The sequence below is a fragment of the Spermophilus citellus genome (genome assembly GCF_964194105.1).
Source record: "Spermophilus citellus genome assembly, chromosome: 11".
NCBI lineage: Eukaryota > Metazoa > Chordata > Mammalia > Rodentia > Sciuridae > Spermophilus > Spermophilus citellus.
The window spans coordinates 121,644,633-121,662,659 of record NC_138192.1 but is presented as its reverse complement, the minus strand read 5'-3'; the positions used below and the strand labels follow the sequence as shown (position 1 = coordinate 121,662,659).

The following is an 18,027-nucleotide window of genomic DNA, read 5'->3' as shown; positions in this document are numbered from 1 at the left end:
TAACCAATGCCACCAAATTGTACTCTTAGAAACGGTCAGCGTGGTTAGGTTTATGTTACGGGTGTCTTGCCACTTGTATAGTTTTTCTTTTCTTTTAGGGCTCTCTTTCCTCCCACCTTTTCTTTCCACCTCCTCCCTCAGAGCCCTGCAGGGCAGATTTTAGGAAAAGGAGGACACAGACCTCCCAGCACCTTCTGAGGCCCCGGCAGGAACATGAGTAGCTGAGGCGGCCAGGTGTCTTCCCGAGGGAGTGGAGGGGCCGCTGGAGAACAGGTGCCCTTTCTAAGGCCCAGGAGCTCACAGCTCTTCACGGACAGCTGTTGCCTGCAGAGACGGGGACCCAGGGTTCCCCACGCTTCTCATCTTTTCAAGGGACGCTAGAAATGGGTATTTACATGGGGAAATTTCTTTCTTCCACCCTGTGCCATTTAGAAATCGTCCGCGGAGCAATGGAGTGGAGGCCATCTTTTTGCCCTTCTGGTCTTCTGCCTGCTGGCCGGACCCCAAACTGGTGTCACCACCCACACAAGGTGACTGAGCCAGGACAGTGTGTATTTTTCTGGGAACTGGATGTATAGTCAGCATAAAGTTTCCCAAACAGGATGACGTGTGTGTGTGTGTGTGAGTGTGTGTGTGAGAGAGAGTGTGTGAGTGTATGAGTGTGTGTGTGAGTGTGTGTGTGAGTGTGTGTGTGAGAGAGAGTGTGTGAGTGTATGAGTGTGTGTGTGAGTGTGTGTGTGTGTGTGTGTGAGAGAGAGTGTGTGAGTGTATGAGTGTGTGTGTGAGTGTGTGTGTGTGTGTGTGTGTGTGAGTTTGTGTGTGTGTGTGTTACCCATTTATGTAAAAGAGCCTTTATTCTCATTCCCACTTGGGTTTATTGACAAGTTGACAAGTCGGGTCTTTTTCCTTCCCCATCCTTTCTGACCAGGGATCCACACCTCTTGTGTCACGAGGACGGCGGATGAAAGTATGGAACATGACCCGTGAAGGGACCATTGGGAAGGAAACCAAGGAGGACTGAGGGGAGACGAGCAGAGGAAGAGAGAGAAGAGAGCGAGCCGAGGAGGGCGGAGAAAGACAGAGGACGAAGCCAGGGCCCAGGGCAGGTGAAGCCCACTGAGCTTCGGTGGGCAGCTGGTCACTGCCAGAGAGAGCCCTCCCACGAGTGTGGTCTCTTGTTGTCACCAAGGTCTGAGGGGAGGGCCTGTTGTCCTCAGTGCAGCTGGAGGTGGAGAAGCTCCGAGAAGCTTCTTGGTTCTAACCAGGAGGGGGCACCTGGGCCTAGGCGCTCTGCTCTCTCTCTGGCCCCCAAGGCGTGTGCACCAGAGCTGGAGGGAGAGGACGTCTGAGGATGAGGGAAAAGGAACTGGGAGAATGCCACCAACCATGGCTCTCAGAGACAGATTGGCAAAGGGGTCGTGACTGATTTCCCAGGTTTTGGTTCTTAGCCTCTAGGAATATCCTGCCGTCGGCTCAGCTCCCCTGACTGTGCGCGTCTGGACGTGTGTGTGTTTGTGTGTGTGTGTGTGTGTGTGTGTGTGTGTGTGTGTGTGTGTTTGGATCATTGTAGCAGAACCTGGTCTCAGAGGCTTTCGAGGCCAGGATCACCCGGTGTACACTGCAGAGGATGGCCACGCTGGGTTTTGTGGGCTCCTCGGGATTTCCCAGCAGGATGTCACCAGGGCGTGGTGCTTGGCTGACTCCCCGCGGGCGACTGCTCCTAAGAACTGCTTTTCCTCTCTTCACCTCGAGGCATGCCAGGGACTCCTCATAAAATCGAAATGTGACATCCAGCACAAACGGCGGCGAAACCCCAGTCACTTAAGGCTGATCACTTTGGAATGAGAGAAGCAGGGAGAAGAAAGACACGTGGAAGGAGGTGACCACACTCACCAAGCGACTATTATGTGCCAAGCATCACTAGAGGCTACAAATATTTTTCTTCCACACTAAGTATTTCTTTTCTTTTCTTTTGTGGTCTGGGGATTGAACCCAGGGCTCTTTACTACTGAGCTACATTTTTAGCCTTTATTCCTTTTTCATTTTGAGGCAGGTTCTTGCTAAATTGCCAAGGCTGGCCTCAGACTGACAATCCTCCTGCCTCGGCCTCCTAAGTAGCTGTGATCACAGGCATGCACCACCACCCCTGACCAGACTAAGCTATCCTTGAATAATATAGTAATAGAAAATAAAGTGCTTTTTTTTTTTTTTTTTACTATCTCCCTGTATGTTGATCCTCTTTTCTAAAATGCTGCAGGGATCCCATTTTCAGAGAAAAGTGTGTACCTTTAATGGCCCATCCTACCCTGGCACTTTGGTTTAGTGTTGTGTTGTGCAGTCTGTGCCTCAGCCACACATTCCCAGCTTCCCTGCTTGTCGGGAGGACTCCTGCTGGAGCCCCTTAGGAACTCAGGTGCATGAGCAAAACTCAGCTCGTTAGGGTGATTCCTAACAGAGCAGTCCTCAACCATGGAAGAAGCTGGTCCCTCCCTTCACCAGCCAGACAACGCTGAAGCCCGGCTGGAAGAGTCCCCCTGGGGTGCCTCCTGGGATGACCCAGTCGCCCAGAGCAGCAGCACGCTCAGCGGTTCACACTGGCACTAACTTTCCTTTTCCAACTTCATTCTCCCCACTGTCACACTCCTGTTCCCTGAGGCCACATCCCAAATAAACTACCTCCATCATCCAACATGGCAGCCACTAGATTCATGTGTCCACTGTGCACTCCAAATGTGCCTAGTGCAACTCAGGCTCGAGCAATGGACAACACAGGATGAGGTCCTTACTATTCCTAAACTGAGCTCCTTGGACTAGTGTGGCCATCACTCACGAGCACAGCGCCAGGAATGCGTATCCTCAGGCCCCTCCACAGGCCAACTGAATTGGGAACTGCATTTTATATGGGTACGTATGTATTTATTGGGGAGTTACTGGGGATTGAACTCAGGAACTCTCCACCACTGAGCCACATCCCCAGCCCTATTTCATATTTTATTTAGAGACACGGCCTCACTGAGTTGCTTAGCACCTCACCATTGCTGAGGCTGGCTTTGAACTCATGATCCTCCTGCCTCAGACTCCTGAGCTGCTGGGGTTACAGGCATGTGCCACTGCACCTGGCTGGGAACTACATTTTAACAAGATGGACACCTAATACATTTATATGTACACTAAATATCTATCTATCTATATTTATTTGTATGTGCACTTATATTATACACAACATATACGGATGCAGCATGGTACAGTAGAGTGTGTTGATGGTAGGGAGGATCCTGTGGGGAGTGGAGATGAGGGGACCTGAGTATCCACAGAACCCTCACAGGTGAATGGGGTGGCCTTTGCCTAATCACTCAACTGCTCTAGGTCACTTTTTCCTGAAAAAGGAAAGAATGAGGCTATCCTCATATTCCTTGATATTCTAAGCATTAAGGTCAGCCTTGGATGGTGTTGGAGAAGATAATGCTAAGTGAAATTAGCCAATCCAAAAAAAAATGCCAAATGTTTTCTCTGATATAAGGAGGTTGACTCATAGTGGGGTAGGGAGGGGGAGCATGGGAGGATTAGATGAATTCTAGATAGGGCAGAGGGGAGGGAGGGGAAGGGAGGGGGCAGGGGGTTAGCAAGGATGGTGGAATGTGATGGACATCATTATACAAAGTACCTGTATGAAGACACAAATTGGTGTCAACATACTTTATATACAACCAGAGATATGAAAAATTGTGCTGTATAGGTGTAGTAAGAATTATAATGCATTCCACTGTCATTTTTTTAAAAAAAATCAATAAGAAAAAAAGGTCAACCTTGGAAATCTAATGTGGTAAGTCTATAGACTCATACCATCAGAAAAATGCATATTGTGCTCTTGCAGTTTTTAATATCTGCAAGGAACAAAATTGGAAAATATAGGAGGTCCCAGGCTCTCCCCTACCTTAGAATTTGAAGCTCAAAGAAGATATTGCATTTTCCCACTTTCCTCAGGACCCTTGCTCTGGATATCAGGGTAACATGTAGAAAGGAGAATCGAAGGGAACAAGAGAGGCTAGAGCCGGTTACCTAAGAAAGGTCGGGCGCTAACATAGACAGTAAGTAAGAATCCATCTAGGAACTTCCTCGAAATTAAAACTTGTGTATTTCTGAAGACACCACAAGGAAAATGGAAAACCTGTTGCCTAGTATGTGAAAGGCTATGGTGCTCTATTCCAGCACCTTGGAAAGGAAGGAAGGAAGGAAAGGAAGGAAAGGAAGGAAGGAAGGAAGGAAGGAAGGAAGGAAGGAAGGAAGGAAGGAAGGAAGGAAGGAAGGAAGGGGAAAAGGAAAGGCAAGAAAGAAATAAAAGAAAAACAAGAATGGAAGAAAACATTTGCAAGTCATTTATTTGGACAGGAACTTGTATCCAGAACATATGAAGACATCTTACCAGCTCAACAATAAGAAGGCAAAATTCACTCAACTAAAAAAAAAAAGAAAAGAAAAAAAGAAAAAGGATTTTAATAGATAAATCCCCCCCGCAAAATGGCCAAATGGCCAATAAGTTCATGAAGAGATACCAAATATCATTAGTCTCATTGATTATTAGGTCAACATGAATCAAAACCCACATGAGCTACCACTTTAAACCCACTAGAATGGTTACAGTTCAAAAGATGGACAATAGAGGGTGTTAACAGGAAAGTGGAGACTGAGCAGGGTTCAGCATGGCACAAGCTATTAGTCCAGCTGCTCAGGAGGCGGAGGCAGGAGGATCACAAGTTCAAGGCCAGCCTCAGCAACTTAGCAAGAGCCTGTCTCCGGATGAAAAATAAAAAAGACTGGGGATGTGGCTCAGCAGTAGAGTACCCCTGAGTTTAATCCCCACTACCACAAAACAACAACAACAAGAGAAAAACACATTAGATAAGGGTGTGGAGAAACTGGAGCCCTCATACATTGTTGGTGGGGATGTAAATCTCTTTCAGCTGCTTGGAGAATGGTACAGCAGTTCCTCAGAAAGTTCAACATCCAGTTACCATATGACCCAGCAATTCCATTCCTAGGTGCCTACGAAAAAGAACTGAAAACGTGTTCCCAGAAAAATCTGGACTTGAATATTCATAGCAGTATTGTTCATGATAGCTGAGAACTGGAAATACCCAAATGTCATCAATTAATGAACAATAAACCAAACACAGTAAATCCACATGGTGGAATATTATACAGTCACAAAAGGTGTGAAGTACTTCTGTACGGTACAATGTAAAACATTATGCTAAGTGGAAGAGGCCAGACACAAAGGTCACAAATCATGTCATTCCATTTACATGAAATGTCCAGAATAGGCAAAGCCATAGCCATAGATAGTAAATAAGTGGTATCCAGGGATGGGAGATGAATAATGGGGAGGGATTGCTAAGAGGTGTGGGTTTCTTCATGGGGTGATGTAAATGATCTGTGCTTAGTGGTGACAGATGAACAATCTTGTGAATATACTAAAAATTACTGAATTGTACCCTCTAGAGAGATAAGTTTTATGTGCATGAATCATATATGTCAACTAAAAATACAGATGGGGAGGGGTGGTGAAGGGAAGAAATGGGGGTGATACTGGGGCCAGCATGAAGGTTGGGGAAGAATGAGGGAGGGCAGCTCGAGGCGTTTGCCTTGTATGGGACGTGGAGACGTGAAAGGGTAAACATTCTAGGAAGTGTGATGTGTGTTTAGGATTCAACCCCATGCCCTTTGGTTTTTATTCTAGGAACTTCAAAAATTACATATGCTTAAAGGATTCAGGCATCTGACTTGGGGATTCAGGGAATGTGAGATTGAACTGAGACTTATTTGGGTTCACACATTCATTCAGTCAACCAACATTTACTGAGCACCTACAGAGTGCCAGGCCCTGTTCTGTGACCCTGGGCTGCATGGGTGAACACAGTAGGATCAGGTGCTCTCCTCCTGGAATTTAGGGTCCTGCACGTGCACATGCACACGCTCCAGCAGGGCAGGAAGATCCGGCACAGAATCGAGAGCATATGGCAATGCATAGGTAACACATATGGCCATCTCAAGTGGCGACACAGCTTTCCATAAAAGGAAGGTAAGAAAGCAGTGAAGAGTGACGGATTCTGAGGGCCACACCGGTGGTTCCTGGAGCCCTTAAAGCTCACAGGGTTAGAGACCCCAGGTTTAGGATCCTGGATAAGATCATCTCTAAACCTCCCTTTCACCTCAGGAAAAACCTGCGTAACCCACAGAACAGGTATCAAAGATGTAAAAGTGGAGAACACTCCCAATTAACAGGCAATACCTGCAACTTTGGAAACTGCGAACTTGGAACAGAATGTGAGCTCAAGAGGAGCTTGGCTGACATTTACATGCATATTGAGCAATTTAAAAAAAAAGAGTTTAGGAAATAAGCAATGTCAAGTCAAATCACTTAATTGACCTCCTCAATCAGCTCACAGGCATTTCCCAAGGGCTCGCTGTGCTTGAGGCATTGAGGTCCGCCGTGAGAGGTGGCATTTGGTGGGTGTTGAAACTAGAAGGCCCTTAGGTGTGATGTAGTAAGGACTTCTGTCCTTCCATTGTTCTGAGAAAGGAAAATCAGCGACTGAAGGGATGCGGCCAAGTCTCCACAGCAGGCCAGACAGGGACGCAAGGACAGTCCAGGTGCCCCGTGACAGGTCCAGTCAGAAGCATTCACTTAAAAATAATTGATACATTAATGGAAGATTGTCTATTTGCCAACCCCTATCTGCCCTGGGCCTCACTCTATTAGTTCTCCGTTCTGTTTCTACTGGTTAGAAAGAATAGAACAGCATTTGTTTGTTGGGTCATGATATTTTTTTCTCCAGGTTTTATTCAATTTCTCTGCAAAAAAAAAAAAATGCACCACTTCTTCTATCTTACCAGTTGCCAATAATGACTGATGGGTTTTTCATCCATACTAGGAACCATTAGGAAATGCATACATCATTCGGATCCAGCCCTTGACCTTGAAAGGACAAACATCTAGAGCAGGAAATAGCTAGGTTCACAGTAATGGTGAGGGAGGGTAGCTCCTGATGACACCATTAAAGTGTTCCCACTGTCACTAGGCTCCAGAGGAGGCAGGCAGCGTCTGCCCAAGAGAAAGGAAAGTGAATCCTCACCACGCTTCTGAGAAATACACCTAGAGTTCGTGGAAACTGCCGAAGTCTTTGGCATCAGAAAGCACATAAGCTACAAGGGAAGAGTAGCAATTCCCCTTAAAGCACCCAAACAAACTAGCTTTGCTGAACCACAGGCTGGTTTTTGTTTTCTGATTAGTTGCTGAGATCTCAGGACCCTTAACCAACACTCTGGGCACAGACCTACAATTGCGCTCATATTGGCCTCTGTATATCTACACTCAAAGCGCTTTTTAAAAACTCAATTTAGAAAAAAAAAATCCAGGGTTTTGAACTAATACCTTTGGCCTTTCTGGTTTTTTTTTTTCCTTGGTGGGGGAGGTGGGTACCACGTTGAACTCAAGGGCACTCTGCCACTGAGCCACATCCCCAGCCCTATTTTTTAAATATTTTATTTAGAGAAAAGGATCTCACTGAGTTGCTTAGCACCTCTCCATTGCTGATGCTTGACTTTGAACTCAAGATCTTCTTGCCTCAGCCTCCGGACCCACTGGGATTATAGGCATGAGCCACTGTGCCCAGTTTGGCCTTCCTGTTTTAAGTTGATGTAATTTGTGTCAGGGTTGTGAGCACTGATAGTTTTCAGAGGACAAATGCTTCAAAAGAAAACAAAACTCAGGCTTATTAAATACTAACTTACAGTAAGGCCCCTCCTTTCTAGTGGCCAGTTCCATGAGTTTTGACAGGTGGAGGGCTCTTGGTTGTGATTTACAGAGTTAGCTATTAGCACATTACAGAGGTGCAGACTCAATGGAGAAAACCAGACTAAGGTCAGTACCCAGCACAGAGCAATCGCTTAGCTGACCTGCGTGCCCAGGCAGTGGAGCCCTTTAGGTGCATAACCCAATGGCTTCTCTGCTTTCTGCAGGACCAGCGCTCCCCTCTAGAGATGAGAAAGGTCCGGCTTGGAAAGGTGAAGCCTCTCAGCCAAGGTCACACACTCAAGCCATGGCAGGCTCTGGGGCCGGCCTCATACCAGCTGGCTCAACTGGCCTGGAAACAATGTCATCCCTTGCCTGTGTCTGTCCCTAGCTAGTCCTGTGCTTTGGGGGAATTTATTCAACCCGTGCTTCATTTTTCATGCCTATGACAGGAGAAAGATGGACCCACCCCCTGTCCCTCCAGTGCCTCTGAATCTCTCCCAGAGCCCCAGCATTCTGGTTCACAAATGGTTCACTCTGACGGGCAACAGCCCCAGAGCTCAGTGCCGCCACCAGCCCTAGAAGTTAAAACCCCAGCACACTCTTGCCCTTGCTCCCCACAGGAGCAGCTGGCCGGGGACAAGAGCTGTGCCACCCATTGGAGTTCAGGAGGCTAAGGAAACACGCCGAGGAAGTGCGTCCTGCCTCCGTCCAGCAGAACAATGCGGCCACTGTCCTCGGTCTGGCTCGTCAGGTCTTGTCACATCTTCACAGACCACAGAAAAAGAGATTGGAGTTGGCCGAGCCACCCTCCTCCCAGCCTTCGGTTCTGGGGCCACCGAACCATCCTTACATCACATCACCCCATTCGCTGCCTCCTCCCACCTCGCTCGGCAGTGAAGTCCATCACTGTCACCAGGACTCGGAGGGAGGTGCCCAATGAGCATGGAGTGCTGGGGACAGTCAGTGTGCTGATTGTCCTTGCAGCAGGAAGGGAGTGAGCCTGGAGACCGAGTTCCAAGTTCTGACGCTGTCACCATAGAGCTGTGCCAGTTGGGGGGGCTCCATTTTCAAAGCCTCAGTTTCTACACTGAGATATGAAATAAAAAACAATCACTTCAGAATGCTCCTGTGAAATCAAGAAAGATGATGCACATAGACACCCTGAGAAATCCCAAAGCACGGCTCCTTGGTATATTTTACTGGCTGGAACTCACGGTGCATTGGGGGAGTTCTCTCTGCCCCAGAGACTGCAGCTACCCGCGTCCTCTCTGGGCAATCCCCAAGGATGAGGTGGTCAGAAATCCCTCACCTCTGTTGCACCCCTGAGCAGCTCTGCACAGCTCTTGAGAAGATGCTACACTTTCATACAAATATAACAATGTCACAAAACGATGGTGTCCAGTTGAATGACACATCTTACTTCCCCTCACTCCACTGCTCTCGGGGACACTGCCTATTTCATTCATAAAAATATATCCATGGAGGGCTGGGGATGTGGCTCAGTGGGCCCCTGAGTTCAATCCCTGTTACCCTCCCCCACCCTCACCCCCTAAATTATCCACCATGTATTTGGACCAAGGGTGAAAGTAGAAATGATTGTGGTTGAGAAAATCAGAAAGCAGAAAACCAGATTGACCTGGGGTTTCTTGTTCTAGCACAACAGGGAGACTCGAGGCAGGTATTGGCTGGGGTTTACTGACGCCAGGGCCTCCGTCTTTGTCCCTTCCTTGAAATCTCCCTCTTGGGTTGCCAGATGACCACAGAGAGCTCCAAAGTCACATCATCGCAGTGTTCAAAGGCAGGAGGCAGAACCTCTCTCCCTGTGCGTTCAGCAGGGAGGAAATCACCTTCCAGAACCCCTGAGCAGACTCCCCTATGTCTCATTGGCCAGAAAGGGGGAGTATGAGTGCTCTAAACTGAGAGGAAGACAGAAAAAAATGTCGACCTGTTTAAGGGGATTCCAGACAGGGAGGGGACACCGCCTGCAAAGCTTTACTGGTGACCTAGAATTAAAGGAAGGCTCCACTTCCAAAATCACCCAGATGACTTGACGTCTTATTACCAAAATACAGACAAAATTAAAAGAAATAGAGTGTCTGCATTTTCTACAACACCTGCTGCTGTAGACCTTTGGCAGCTCGGTCTACAAGGATCTGCTCAGGTTTTTTGTTTGTTTGTTTTTAGGTACTAAGGATTGAACCCAGGGGCACTCTATGACTGAGTCACACAGCTGACCACCACCCCCCCACACCTTTTTTGTTTTTTTATGATAGGGCTTCTGAGGCTGGTCTCAAACTTGCAATCCTCCTGCCTCAGCCTCCCAAATTGCTGGGATTATAGAAATGTGCCATTGCACAGAATTCTTTCTTCCTTTTTGGGGGGAGTTGGGGGCAGTAACCGGGTATGGAACCCAGGGGCATTTATCTACTGAGCCATATCTTAAGTTCCATTTTTTTTTCATTATTGCATTTTATTTTGAGACAGGTCTTGCTGAGTTGCTTAGGACCTCACTAAGTTGCTGAGGCTGGCTTTGAACTTGCAGTCCTCCCGCCTCAGCCTCTAGAGTTTCTAGGATTACAGGCATGCACCACCTCCTCCAGACAGAGTATTTGAAATAGGTATTCCCCCTTCTCTCCTGAAAGTGCCAGAATTCTTTAAAATGCCTTCGCATTTTTATTCCACAAGTTTCCTTATAAACTGAGTTCCCTATTGCATTAGTACTACTCTTCTAATGACTTCACAAAGAGATTTCACTCTATCTGTCCACAGCTCATAGGGAATTAGTCTTTGAGACATGGGATATGAATATTGCATTCAAGTATAGGTATGTGTGTGTACACACATATACACATATGTATTTAAAATAGTAAAACCAATAAAAATATTAAAATATGGGCTGAGGATATGGCTCAGTTGATAGAGTGCTTGCCTAGCATAAACAAGGCCCTGGGTTCAATGCATGGTACCACCACCAAAAAAAATATTAAAATATATTTTAATATTGTTCATGCAGTAATACGTTAAATAGTGTTGGTTTATCAGGAAAGCACCAGTCTTCTACCTCACCCTGAGTTCTCACTTCCAGAGTCAATAAATTCCAATGCATTTACCTTTTTATTTATGTATTTATATCTATGTTTGTAAGTAGCCCAATTGAAACTGCATCTTCTTGACTTTTTAAAAGATTTTTTTTAGTTGTAGATGGACACAATATCTTTACTTATTTGTTTTTAAGTGGTGCTGAGGATCAAACTCAATGCCTCACAGGTTCAAGGGAGGGCTCTACCACAGAGCTACGGCCCAGCCCTCTTCTTGACTTTTCTATTTCAGACATCATCTGTTGGCCTTCTGCTCATGCAGTATGAGGATCTGGCTCCCACAAGTATTCATGCGCCCGTTTTCCTTCTCTGCCCACTATCTTCCTATGGTATGTCATTTTGATTTCATTAAGTGTTCCTTTTTATACTGCATCCTGTTCTTGTTTGACGATTACAAAATTTTTCTCCTATCTCTCAAAAAATATAAATTGCTAATTTTTTTTTTTAATGTTTTTCTCTGGCTGTTTCTATCCTTGTTTAAAGCCTCCTCTTCCTTTTGGAGGTTTTCTGAAATGTCTGGTGTTCTCGAATGTCTGTTACTGTCCCTAAAGGCAGAGTGGCAATTAGAGCCTGTCCATTGGTGGACCTGGTTGTCGGGTGGCAGATGAGGACCCACAGGGATCACGCTGCAGCTCTTCTGCCTTGGGCTGGTTGGTTCCAGTCTTCGATCATGGGCATGTAAGAGAACTGTGCAGGATTCCGGGAGCCTAGTATCACACGGGAGTTTGGGGACTCACCCTTCTCAATGTCAAGATTTTCACTCAATCTGCATTAAAGCACCTCACACCTCCCAGTTGGGTCTGGTGTCCCACAGCTCAGAGGTCCCCTAGACTTTCCCAGAGCAGGACTCCGGGGTTCTATTCAGATAGGAGACTGACAAGCTTCTGGAGCTAGGGTCTGATTGCCACTTAAAGAGACTTTCCACTCCTTGCAGTTTCGGGTCTCCCCACCCCTGGCCATCAGAGAGAAGTGGTGCCTTCTAGGACTCAGTCCTTCTGACTTCTGCCAGGTCCAGCCCGCTTCTGGCTGGACCTTCCTCTCAGCTCATTAAGTGTCTGCTTTCTCTGCTCTGCCAAGGCAGCTTCTTCTTGTCTGTCTGTTTTCCCTTTTGCAAAATCGTGTTGACATCCCTTTCTCCTTTTACTCCTCTCCTATTCTCTTTGAATTTTTATTATTTTAATTCCTTTATTATCATTTTGGTGGAATTTCAAGACAGCATAAACACTAATGAAAGCATTCAATTTATGGTGATTAACTGAAAGTAATGGAGGTTTAATATTATCTAAGTGTTTGTATACAACCCCTTTGCTATTTGTGCATCTGTTTACAGGTGTGTGTTTGGAGACAAGAGAAAAAATATATCTTAGATGAGAGAAAGACTATACTTTCCAGCCTCCCTTACAGCTCATACCGTGTGTGTTAGTTCAGTTTCTGTTACTATAACAAAATACTTGAAGCTGAGAACATATAAAGAAAATAGGTTATTTTGGCACAGAAGTGAAAGTTAAAAGAGCAAACTGCATGATGCCAGCCCTGGTAAGGGACCCCATGGCTTCATAGTAGAAGTGCCTCAGTAGGAAGAGATCACATTGCCAGACAGGAAGCCAAAAAGACCAGGGCATGGCAGGTTTGTTCTTTTATAACAACCCTCTCATGAGAACTAACTAGGGATCCCCAAAGAAGCACACAAATCCCTTTCAAGGGCACACCCTCAGTGACCTAAAAACGACCCACTAGGTTCCTTCTCTTAAAGTCCCCTACCTCTTTTCACTGCTACCCTGAAGGCCAAGCTCCCAGTACACAAATCCTTGAGGTATACACTCCAACTATGCGTCCAAACCACAGCACTTCACCATGTGACAAAGCTCAGACCAAAATAACTAAAGTGAATTGGTGCCTGCCACTTCTGAGCTTTAACCTGAGGCTCGGGGCCTCTCTGGGCCTCTCTGCTTCCCCTGGACTGGAAGGTGCCTGTGGTAGGGTCCCTTCCACCACAAGGACAAGGGCAATGCCCTGTGGATGGAAACAAAACCCTTTTGTGGAACCAGAGCTTGGTGAGGCCTCTGGAGTCTGAGGTCTCTTTGTAGCTTAGCCTGTGCTTTAATGTAACCCCATTCCATGGTTCTTAAAGTGAGTCTTTGAACGTTGCCCAGGGTGACTTAAAACATTCAGTATCCCACACCCCACTCTCAGAGATCCAACTCAGTCTGGGGTATGGGCAGAAAAACGTTTTTTTTTAACCTCTGGATTTTTCTGATACTTTGTCAAGATTATGAACCATTGACTTTTCCCACTTTAAAATGTTTTCTTTACATTTCCATTATTTTCATTCCTCATTCATTTTTTTTTAAATTTCATATTCTTCATTCCTTTGTTAAAATAAAATACAAATATAATCATGGAGGATGACTGTTTTTGTCTTTCCAGAATTGTGTACATCCAGAACAACTTCTCTGTTCTCAGTACACGTGGTTCAGACAAACCAACAAGCTCCACATACCCCAGCTCTCGGGGTGCACTCAACCACACTGCCCAGGCCAGGCCAGTCAGCGTATTCCAATCTCTTGACCATACTGAGGTTTGGAGCAGATACATGATCCAGATCAGTTAGACACAATCTCAGGAAAAAATAGAAGTTACTCTTCCTCCAGGAATGGAGCTGCTGGGGACGCCCTTACCACGATGAAGGAGGCTGAGAGTGAAGTCCACACAGGGGAGAGAAGGGAGGAGGGCTGGAGCAATACTGCATTCCAACAGCTTCATCCAAGCATCTGGACCAGGCATGCTTCCCTAGGCTGCTCAATTATGTATCTCAATAAATTACTTTTGTTAAGAAGGAGAGTCTCAGCCGGGCATGGTGGCACATACCTGTAATCCAGTGGCTCGGGAGGCTAAGGTAGGAGGATCACAATTTCAAAACCAGCCTCAGTAACTTAGGGAGATGCTGTCTCAAAATAAAAAGTAAAAAGGGCTGCGGATGTGGCTCAGTGGTTAAGCACCCCTGGGTTCAATCCCTGGTACCAAAATAATAATAATACTAATATTTCATGAAAATTATATGAAATTTAAAATTCACTGCCCAAGAATAAAATTATATTGAAATACAGCCATATTCATTCACCTATCTTTTACGCATGGCTGTTCTTGCACTATAATATCAGAGTTGAGTGGTTCTAAGAGACTGAATGGCCTGCGAAGCCTGGGATATCTACTATTTAGTCATTACAGAAAAAGCTTGCTGCCATAGAGGAAGCCACATTCCTTCCCAGCCATATTGGTAGCCTGGAATGACCCATGTGACCCAGTTCCAACCATTGAGATGTCAAGGACGGTCTGCCAGAGTGACGTGGGAAAGACAGGGCTTCCTGATCAAGTGCAAAGGGACAGTCAACTCCCTTCTCCTCCCTGCCCTAAACACAGAGGTGATGTCCAGGGCTGTGGTGACTTTTTTTGCAGTATCCTATCCCGTACATGCCTGGCCTTATTGGTCAAAGGCCCAGTGCTTCATTGTTTCTGAAGCTGAAGCTGGAATTGATGTGAAGCCGTAATCTATGGTTTTTCTAAACCTAGTCTCAACAATGGTCACTGGAGAGAGAATAATTTGGACAGATGCTTCTCGTGGGACACTGCCTGATTCTTTAGGAATTTGACTGTGGCGACATAACCTCAGATTGCAACGGAGGGGAATTCAACCTCAGCCCACACTGAAGCTGCCAAGTTACTTGGAGCGAGAGGGAGGTGAGAACAAGTTTGAGGAGTTTAACTACTCCAGGATTAGGCCTGCTGGCTTAGTGTGGCAAAGACTCAGAAGCACAGAGGATCTTTGGTATAGGAGGGAGAGTTTATTGAACATTATTGAGTGAATCCACAATTGAAATTTTATATTCTTATATTCGATTCTCATTGTCACTAAGTTTCATAAATGACAAGTATCTTTGGTCCTTTGGGAAAAAAATAAATAAGTTAGGATGTAAATACATTTTTTTATAACAAGGAAAAGTCAGAACAAAACAAAATATATCTTCGAGTCAATGCTATGTAAAGACTAGGGCCTCTCCTAACATTTCCTCTAAGCACATGTTAAGTTTCAAAAGTCACAAGGTCTGCGTACATTTCTAAAAAAAAAAAAACAAAACAACAACAACAAAAAAAAAAACATTAGAAATCCAACTGAGGAGACATCAAAAGAGAGACTAGAGCCCAGAAAAGATGGTCACAACCACAGAAGAACGCTCTCTGACTCCTCATCACTGCATTAGTTTGAGGGCCACTTGGACCATGTGTTCACACTCAGGGAAACTCAACCAAACCTGCTCAAGTGTATGGGGCCCTTCCAGAGATGCGAGCCCCTCATTCACACTGAACTCCCAGTAACTGGGGAATTTGGGGGTCTCACAGGATAGAGAGCTAAGTTAGAATCACTCATTTAAAAAAATAATAATAAGAGCTACCCTACATCTTTGCCAGCCTTCCCAGTTATAGGGAGGGCTGCCAGCTGGCCGCTGGATACCAGGGCCATGTCTTCGTGCGTAGAGTGACCAATCAATCCTCTCTGCTTGAGAGTGAGAGGGTTCTCTGGACACGAGTTCTCCCTGCTAAACCCAGGTGGGGCCCTCCCTCCCGACTCCTTCGCCTGAGCTTCCCTCACTACTCACCTAAAGTCTTCCTCATCCTTGCAAGTCCAGGCCAGGACTCCTTTCCAGATGCCCAGCCAGAATGAATCTCTCCACATGCCCGGAGCACTGGGCTGGTCCTGCCCACAGGACCTTCCTTCCCTCTCCTGCAAGATGCTCCCCTACGTTGGAGCCAGAAGGTAGCAATGCTCCTTGCCTTAGGTCTTTTCTTGGAGTTAGCGCTTGATAACACGCTGCAAGGCCCCTGGGAATGCGATCAGAAGGGCCCTCAGCACCTTCTCCTCGCCATGTCCAGACTTCTTGCTGCATTTACAGGCAGAAACACACCTTCTCCCTCCAGGAGAAGCTCTGAATCGCCTGAAGATGCGGGAAATTCCAATTGAATCCAGTAACCACAAACAAAGCTGAAAGTAATTCTTCGGTGGATTCCTGCCAAATAATTCTGGCAGAGAAGCATCCCTGATGGAACTCAGGGAATTATCCGAAAACACATTACATACCTCAGATAGGGCATCAGTCTGAAGTCACTGTGTCCCTGTGTTTCACAAAATTGAGAGCCCAGAGCGAAGAGAAATCTCAGGCTAGATAGAAGAAAAATTCTTCTTTGAAATAATGGCCCAGGGGAAGTTCCTAAGCCTATCAAGATGTGGAGAGGGAAACAACCCTAGAATAAAGTCAGGCCAAAAGGATGTGGTAAGAGCTCCAGAGCCATTCCAAAGTTCAGTATCAAGAGTTCTTTATGAGAAGTGTTTTCTCTGGCCACAAATGACAATTGGGACACATTGCTTCGCATAAGCTCTGTCATATAATTATCTCAACTGATGGTTGTTTCACAAACTCTCAATAATAACAGTGGCAACCCATGGTTCTCAAGGTCACCTTGCCTGCACAGGTTTGAACAAAGATAATTTTACTAATCTGCTTTCACTTGACTATTTAGCCCATGGACTGATTACTTCAGTGTCACCTGTCAACTTGGCATAATACCAGGTGAAAATGAACTTTAAGGATCTCCCATAATTTTCAGCTGTGCAGGTAAGAGAGACTTTCTGACTTCCTGTTTCAGATGTGATCATGTCTCACTTGTGTGAAGCTCCTGCCATCTTCCATGAGGTCCTCACTAGAGCCCAGCCGATGCTGCCATCATGCCCTTGAATCTCCAGAACTGTGAGTTAAATCAACCTCTTTTATTTAAAAAGTTGCCCTGCATCAGGTATTTCCTTATAGTTATGGAAAACAGACGAATACATCAGGTAAATAGCAGATGCTCATCACAGTGGCCTGGGATGGCTAGGGGAGTTTCAGTATCTATTGCAGAAGTCGCTCCCTCAGACTGCCAGGAAAGGGCAGTGAGAGGCTATGCCTCCCTTCAATGGGGAATTAGTTCTGAAATAACATTCCATTCAGGCAGCACCAAAGAAGTTCCTGTCACCTGAGTCAGGACACATAAACTGTGATGGGCTGGGAAAGATCTCTCGTGTTCAATGTTTAACATAAAATATGCGATGATAAGATACCTTCTCTTCTTGTCTTCCGTCCTCCCCTCTCAGTGCATCCAATCTCCTCCTTTCTACTCTTTCCTGCTCTCATTGTCCTTCATCTTCCTCTGACAGAAAATAGGCATTCCTAAGATGCTTCTTGCAACTCAACTCCCCCCTTTTCCCTTTTCTTCCTTTTAATTTCTCTTTATCCAAGATCATGGACAGAACAGAAAGCCACGTAAAGAGAAAAAAATAAGCAACGGAGAAAGGAAAAAAGAGGAGCAGTGTAGGTGGGGTCTCAACCCAGTCCTCCCTACTGGGAGGCGGATCCACCCCCCCCCCCAGAGCTGGAGAGCTGCGAGGGCGCATGTGTGCTGGTGGCCTGGTGGAAAGAGCAAGGCGCTGCTTGCTATGGCAACGCTGTCGAGCGTCACTGGGTCATCGGCCATATGTGATCACAACATGAGTCAAATCCATCTCTGAAGGTACAGTCGGTTCCTAAATGAATCACATTTGTTTTTATTCCCAGTGATTTAAATTTTGCTTGGATTTGTTTTGTTTTTTGTGGTACCAGGAATTAAACTCAGGGCCACTCGACCACTGAGCCACATCCCCAGCCCCATTTTGTATTTTATTTAGAGACAGAGTCTCACTGAGTTGCTTAGCGCCTTGCTTTTGCTGAGGCTGGCTTTGAACTCTCAATCCTCCTGCCTCAGCCTCCCGAGCTGCTGGGATGACAGGCGTGTGCCACTGTACCCGGCTCTTTGGTATTATCTTGAAAACAGTAACGAAAATGCATACAAAATGTATATATTTTTACATATATATTTCTTATCTACCTATATCCATACCTATCTCCATCTGTATCCTTATCATATTGAATACATTATAGTATATACTAGTACATAACAGTATGCATAATGTATAAATATGTAATATGCTTATATAATGTATAAACAAATATTTAATGTAAAAACTCTTTATGCAAATCCTGCTTAAATCCTGATTGACTACAACTT

The 18,027-nt window shown here is 45.8% G+C and overlaps 1 long non-coding RNA gene across 3 annotated transcripts in view; it reads right to left on the bottom strand.

Annotated features, from left to right (window-relative positions):
• The window catches only part of LOC308631037, a 60,264-nt gene that overhangs the window by 37,900 nt on the left and 4,337 nt on the right, over positions 1-18,027 (bottom strand). The gene's annotated exons all lie outside the window — the stretch shown is intronic.